The sequence below is a fragment of the Lactuca serriola genome, chromosome 2 (assembly GCF_051521515.1).
Source record: "Lactuca serriola cultivar US96UC23 chromosome 2, Lser_US96UC23_V15, whole genome shotgun sequence".
Taxonomy (NCBI): Eukaryota; Viridiplantae; Streptophyta; class Magnoliopsida; order Asterales; family Asteraceae; genus Lactuca; species Lactuca serriola.
Window position 1 is genome coordinate 26,811,131 of NC_136409.1, and position 8,512 is coordinate 26,819,642.

The window sequence follows — 8,512 nt, forward strand, 5'->3', positions numbered from 1 at the left end:
TGTTTTTGGTACGTATGTATACTCGTATACTTCTTATAAAATACTTATATTTTAAAAGTATACTTTTAGTACAGAGCCCTTCAGCCCCCTAGTGTTTATAGTTGTATACCATGTAAGGTTTGGTAACTTAGTTCACAATAAACAATGGCTCTGATACCAATTTGTCACACCCCTAAACCGTAACGGTAGAAACGTTCAAGGGTGAATGACGTCATATATAGCATCACAACAATTGCATCATAGTAATCAAAGTAAACACAACCATTACATTAAGATATGAATATTTAAATCTGTTTAATACATATTTTGTATACATCAAAAGTATAACAAAATATAAAAGACATGACTCTATAAGCTCCGTCTTCTCAAAAGCTTGTGGGAGTACCTGGCTACTGATTTCCTGAGAATACAAGCGATTTTGAATGAGTACCAGCAAAAAGCTGGTGAGTTCACAAAAATGTTTTTGTAGTGAACATCTGTCATTGAATTCTATAAAGATGTTTGTATGCTTCCCAAGAAAATCCAATATTTTCTAACATATATGTTTGTTACTATGTTTTGTAGTAGTGTATAATGTATTAGTTTGTATGCCTGGTTACCACCAGTTGTATTGTATATCATTGTTTTGAATGAAAAACCCTTGTATGAAAACCCTGGCTATTACCAGTAATGTATAGAATGTTCTGTTTGAAATTCCTAGTTACCACCAATATGTATAGAATGTTCTGTTTGAAAACCATGGTTACCACCAGGACGTATAGCAGTTTTACTACTTAAAATAAAACCATGCATAGTATCCCCTGGAATTCTCCAGTAGTGTATATTAGTTCAATTAATTAAAATAAAACTAATGAAGAATGAAATCCCGTAAACAAATGTGATTTTATACTATTCTAAGTCGTATAACTATGCTTGATATGATTGATGACCTCATCGACATTCTTCAGGCATCGTACAGTATGATATTTGTCACCCCAGGCATGTCTAGCTAACTTTAGCTAGCAGTTTAGGTGTGGGATTGTTAGTCTCGAATAGATCTATTCACAAATATGTAACGACGTAAATTTTCAAAACAAATTTTTTCATTTTTCGAATAACATAACTATCATTTAACATTCTCAAATATCATGTACAAAAATTGTCATCAAAATAAAACATATCAAGATCACAAATAAAATCCTCTGTTTATGTGTACGGATCATGTCGGTGCCTTCCCGCGATCGTCACTAGTACCTGAAACACATAACACATAACACTATAAGCATAAATGCTTAGTGAGTTCCCCAAAATACCACATACAACACATATTAGCCACTCGAGGATATAACTCTGTTTGACCCTCTGGTCAATGTGTCTCAGTGGGACCCTCCAGTCCCATAACTCTCTGGACCCTCTGGTCCTAACTCTGTGGACCTTTCGGTCCTAACACTTTAAACTCTGAATCATACATAGCACAATCACATGGAATCCTATCATACAGATAGCATATAAGATACGCTATCACATAACTCTAATTACCACTCTAGGTAAAGTATAGTGATAAGACTCACCGCGGGTAGCTCGGATAATCTCGCACACAAATATACTGATCTAGCCCCCGCCTAATCATATACACAATATCATCAAATAAATAATGGCTCTCAAAGGCTAGATTAAATCCCTTTCTACAATCCTACAGAAGGGTAAAAGGCCATTTTACCCCTCCTTGACCCAAAAGTCCAAATGTTGACTAAAACCCTAGAAGTCAACGAAAGTCAACAAGGGGGAAGTACGTGCGTACCTGCCCTTGTATGTGGGTCGTACTCCGGCGATCCATAATCGGGGTCTCAGACCCTTACGCGGCGTTTATTGAAATTTACGCCCAACGTAAGTCTCAGTTTCATGCATTCAAGTATTTTGGTCTTAAACGGTTAAGACATATACTCAAACTTTAGATCCGACTCCTCTAAGGTCACTTAATCCATAAAGTTGAAACCTTTAAGCCTTAGCATGGTTGTAAATGGTCACCAATCACTCTAAACACTTTTCCTCTTTCCTCATTAAGCCAATATCTCATGCATGACTTAATATTCACATCCAAGATTGGATTTTTATGAACCTACAACTCATATTACTCTGAAATATGGCAGATCTAAGCTAATGGAGACCATTTGCTCATAAAATCCTCACTTTGGGACCAAAAACCCTAACAATTTGTCCAAGAAGCACAAATCAAAATAACATGGAAAGCTTTGAGCTTTTTACCTCCAAAAGAAGCTCGAACCTCTGTAGAACTCAGATCTACTCTTGTCCACCAAATTCTAGCTCCTATAATGGCCTCCTCTTCTCCTTCACCACCTCGAAATCGCACTATCAAGCTTAAGAACACACACACAAGCTAAGATCGAAGGGTAGCTCTCTCTTAGGGTTTCACTCTATGAAGTGGTGGCTAAGGGTAAGGCCATAACATTCCTTTTATAGTGCACAAGCCACAATTAGGGTTTTGCATCTGGGCCGGTTACGCCCAGGGTACCCTACAGGGTCCGCGTCCATTGTAAGCGCATGAATACGCGTAGTGTACTCCTCAGTACACCTAACATACTCAATGGAAAAATTGTTTTTCTTTAGGTGCTAAACTTGACAACTTGAAAAAGAAGAAGGGTTAGATAAATATTCCTGAATTTCAGGATGTTACAATTCTCCCCCACTAGAACCATACTTCGCCCTCAAAGTCTCATGCCGTAAATAACTCCGGAGGCTGCTCCCTATCTCTGACTCCGGCTCCCAAGTCAGCTCGGACCCTCTCCGATGTTCCCACTGGACCTGACCCAGGGGCACCTCTTTGTTCCTCAGAACCTTGATCTTTCGATCCACAATCGCGATTGGCCTCTTAACATAGTTCAGGCTCGCATCCACCTGAATGTCCTCTAGCGGTACAACTGTCGTCTCGTCGGCAATACACTTCCTCAACTGAGACACATGGAAGGTATCATGAAACTGGCTCAGCTCCGCAGGTAGCTCAAACGGTATGCTACCCTACCCACCCTAGCGGTCACCCTGAAAGGACCAATGTACAGGGGTCCCAGCTTGCCCCTCTTCCGGAATCGGATTGCTCCCTTCCAAGGAGATACCTTTAGGAGTACGAAGTCTCCACCTGGAACTCGAGCTCGGACCATCGCCTATCCGCATAACTCTTCTGGCGACTCTGAGATGTTAACAACCTCATCCTAACCTGTTGTATCTGCTCTGTTGTCTGAAGCACTATCTCAGCGCTTCCCATCACTCGATGCCCTACCTCTCCCCAGCAGATTGGAGTCCGACACCTCCTCCCATACAACAACTTGAAGGGAGGCATACCAATGCTTGAATGGTGGTTGTTGTTATAGGAAAACTATTGGATTAATGTCTAAGTCCATAACTATAATTTGTAAGACTTGACCCGACCCTGCATGGTCCATTTGGGTTGCATGGCATCATGCACTTGGATAGAGTAAAATGAGAGAAATAACACTTAAGGTTTATTAATATATTATAAGTTCTAATATATTAATAAGATTATTTAATTAGTATTGATCAATAATTAATTTAGAATTAATTATGTTATCAAAAGAAGACTAATTAAATATATGGGTTGATTGTATAAATCATCCATACTTATATAGTGGGCTAATGCTCCATGGATTATCAAATTGGGCTCAAACCCATTGGATGCTCCATGGATGCTCCATGGTGTATTTGAACCCATGGATCCATGGAAATGGATAGCCATGACAATTAGGGTTTACCCTAATTGTAACACACTATATAATGATCTCATTCTTGGGAAAATCGGTAACTATGATATGCATGGAGGGCAAGCCGATTCTTGAAGTGTTCTAATTTCTCTCTAAGTTATTCCAAGTGCTTATGGTGTTGTGTGAACCATTTAAGGTGTCACACTTGGGGCACTAGGCACTCAAGCTTCATGAAGACAAGCACCAACAAAAGGTATGTTATTCTAACTTGTGTTATTAAAAGTTTTGTATGCTAGAATAGAACAATACCTTGGAGAGTTCATAATTGCATGTATAATAGAGAAAACATAGATTGAAGGTATTTAGGGTTGCATGTACACTTAGGAGTGTTAGATTGCTCAAAACCCAACAGTGGTATCAGAGCCTAGGCTTGTTTTCTTGTTGTACTTGCTTAAACTGCTTAGAAATCGACTTTTGGTGCTGTCTGCCCAGCAGACTCGCCGAGTCCATGAAGGGACTTGACGATTCCAAGGCAAAATGCATCCAACTCGCTGAGTTTGTTCATGCACTCGACGAGTTGGACCCCCAGACATCATATTTTCGAGTTTTGGTGCTGGAATTGGCCTAGAATCATTACCTTTGACTGTTTTGGGCTTATAAAACTTGTTTTGAATGTGGTAATGATTATGTTAAACCAATTTCAATGCTATAATAAAAGTTTCAAGTTTATATGTGTTCATGTTATTCTTGAAAATTGTTGATTATGAATGATCATGCTTATGAGTTTTGCTAGATCATACGAATTGTGTGCAAATTGTTTGTTGATATAATTCATGATCTTGTTGAAAATTGTATGCAGTTCATCACTTGTCCTCAAGTTATGAATTTTCAAGAATTTTATGTTTCCTTGATTTATGAGTTAGTTTAGATTGATAATGAAAAAAAATATGTTTTAGTTGTTTTCAATCCATATTAGTCTAAAAAAAGTTCATAAAATATGTTTTTGTAACTTGTCTTCAAGTTATGTGAAAAGTCATATTTATGAATCTTAAAAACTCATAAAAGTTTTGTAGGTTACATAAAATGTAAGAGTTTTTTCCATTAAATAGTTTAATGACTCCATAACTTGTCCTCAAGTTATGGATGTTGAAGAGACACTTCTTTAATGTGTTTTTAAAGAATAAGGGGTTACATTAAAATGAAGAGTCTTCATTTTAATGAACCATTAAACTCATAAGTTATGATTTAAAGAGTCTTGAAATAGTTTCAAAACTTTCCCTCAAGTTTTGGAATTTGAAAAGTTACTCCTCATGTATACTTTAATTCCAAATTGAACATTGAAATTTTTAAATAGTTTAAAATTCAACCCTTATACTATTATTAGAATTTGAATTATATAGATATGTATAAGAGGAAGTCAATCTTACCGTTAGTAGGCCTCATTCACGAAACCGGTCTATAAGGGGGGTATAAGGTTACTGCCTATAAAATGGCAGTTAAATGGGTGTCCACTCTCACCCACCGCTTCTTGACTGGTGGAGGGTCGTTAGCCGAACGGGTAGGAATGGACTATAATTCTCCCTTCATTAAAAGTATAATGAAAAATACTATGTAACTAAACACTTATAAATTCCCAATCTTAGTTACTTAGGAAAATGTGAAAAGGTTCTAGCCCATAAAATTACACTTTGTACCTTACCAAGTCGTTAGTGGAGCGTGTGTGGTTAACCGACACACTAACATGGACTAGTAAGAGTGGCAAAGGGTAACTTGACTTTATTATAGATCAGTGGAGTGTACGTGGTTAACCGGCACATCGATTAGGTAATACTGTTAAGGGTACCAAGTCAATTTGTATGGTTATTCACACCTTGTTTGTGATCCTCGACATCCCAGTCACAAATTTGAGAGGGCACAATCGAGATTCAAAGATGCCATTGAAAAGTTCAATGTATCTCAAAAGATCTAGGAGTTTCAAAACCAATAAAACCTAATAATAAAATATTTCGTTTTCATGGTGGAAATTGGTAAATCGTCATTTACCTACCTTCAACTATTTTATAATTTGGATTACGGCATCCCTCTTCCAGTTATAAATAGGTTGTTGGGTCCTAGCCTTAATATTTCATATTGGGTGTTATATTAAGGAATTTAAATCAACTAACTTGAATTTCTCCCATTATAGATGTCTAGTTTAGACATCTATGGTCTTCCCAAAACTTTAGGAACATGCTTCCTAATGAAGATTATATCCCAAATGGCAATCAAGGTGAAAGATCAATCCCTTTGTTGGGCATTTGTGGGACTAGAAATCATACTTCACTTCATCCACCCCTCCAATAAATCTCCCTATCCCACAAGTTTTAAGACTTGATAAGTTCTAAGTCACTCAATGTCACACCCCCAAACCAGGCGGCGGAAACGTTCGGGGGTTGCCGTGACTCAATTGAATACCATAACATTGAATATATATGAAACGTAACAACATTCGTCACCATGCATTAATATAGTACAACCAGTAGAGTTTACATGAAGTACATTGTTTAAACATTACATTCCCAAAATAAATTGTTCGATTCGTACATAAATAAACTGCAAGCCATCACTGAACATGATTTCCTTTAATTCACTGGTTCCCTGAGAATACAAGTATTTTGAAAAACGTCAACATATGAAATGTTGGTGAGTTCATAAGCTGTATTTGAAAACAATGTTTCGTATCGTTTGAAAACCACCAGAAAATCCGATATTTTCTGAAAATAGTATAGTCAAAAAGGTGTGAAGATCCATAGGTATGCTTGTTTGTTTTCTATACTTGTAAAAATTGTTTATTGAAATTGTATGTATTTCGAATCTGTATGTATTGAATGGGGGATGTCAGTCCCCAAATGAATCGTTCAACCTTCTTTCCTTCTGATGTGATCATACCCGGGCACAATAGAGATAATTCGCTGAATCTCGAGATGTAGGCGTCGATGTTAGCATTCTGCACCGTGAGGTTCCATAGTTCCTGCTCCATCCTTTGTATTTCGCCTCGGGGGCAGTACTCAGCCATTAACATTTCTTTCATTTCTGCCCATGGGATAGAGTTGGCGACAGGGAGCGTCATAGCTTCCACATGTCCATTCCACCAAGTGAGGGCTTGGTCCACGAAAGTGCAGGCCGCGAACTTCACCTTCATCTGCTCGGGGCATTCGCATATCTCAAACACCGACTCTACCTTCTCGATCCATCGCTTCAAGGAAATCACCCCTCCCGTGCCGTTGAAAGTTCGGGGTTTAGCGTTCGCAAAGTCCTTGTAGGTGCACGTTTTAGTGGGTCCTTGATTCGTCCCGTTGTTCGAACTTCCGGAGCCTTGCCCATTGCCTCCTCCGTTGTTCCCTCGGTGAAGTTGTGCCATAGCTGCGGTGACCGCAGCGGACACGGCTGCCTGGAAAGCAGTGGTGTCGACTTCGGGCGACGTTGGCTCGGGATTTCCGCGGGTAGCTCGGCGAGGCATCTTTCTGTCATGAAACGGAAAGATGTTGAGTGTATGTGGTCTCTGTGAGGTCGTGATCCTACTAGCTAAATGTATGGTACGAACCTAAACATTACTATCATCAAGTATACAATCATAACTTCTCAACACATAACAACTTGAAATACCATAGCAAAACACATAAAAGTTTATTAATATTATCCGGGTTTAGTACAAGAAAATTTGCTCGTAAGAGCATACATAAGTAACACTAATCTGACAGCATAACGATTCCATGAGTAGTGTAGTCACTTAAACATAGAGCCGAAGTACATAATATAGTTCCTAATGTTCAACCATGGTAGGTCCATCTCTAATCGCGATGTGCTGCGTCTAGAGGTGGTGCCGAGATCATATGCCGAAATGTTGCGCCAGTAGCTGCGCCATCTCTGCCATGTCTCCAATAACTTCGTCCCTCTCGTGCTCTGCTCTCACCGCCCGAGCTTCCATAGCGTACAGCTGTTGCCGCAACGCGGCGATCTCCGCTTCAAGAGAACGGTTCTCTCTTGGGGAATTCACTGGTGGAGCGGGGTGATCTGGCTGTGTCTCGATCTCACATGGTGGGACGGGGTCCTGATCCTCGACCTGACCTTCCTCGTCGTCGTCGTCGATCTCTCCAAACTCGTAGTCAGTGTCTACATATTCGTCGGGTTCGACACCGTGTGCTTCCCCCGGATTCTCCTCCGGTTCCTCCCCAAATATCTCTTGAGCTACTAGAGGCGGATGAAGCTGGATACCCTGCTGCTCTTCCTCAGGCTCCTCCTCCTCTAGCCACCCGTTGTTTCCCTGATTAGGGAAATAGGGGTCTCCAGGATGATGAAAACCAGCCATGCTGTCTGCGCGAGTACGTAAATATGCTAACATTATTCCTAGGATGCTATGACTATTGCACAGACTAAGCAAACATTCTCTTTTTGGTAATAAAGGGTATAGTTTTAGGTTCCCTAGCTATCCCGATCTCATCTAGACGTGTGTTAGTTTTACTTTGGAGAGAATGTAGTTGATCAGGCTACATTCACTCCTTGGTATCACTAAGAACAGCCCCGAATTAACCGAGATACCATCATTATTGTGTTTGATTCGGCGTTAGGTTCTTATCCCTAAAGCAAGCAAGCGTGTTTTATTTACTTGTTTTGTTCAGAGTTCTGTTAGTCCCACTTTTTGGTTTATAGTTGCATATCAATGTGTGGTTCGACATGCTAGTTCACTATAAACAAAGCTCTGATACCAACCTGTCACACCCCCAAACCAGGCGGCGGAAACGTTCGGGGGCTGCCGTGAC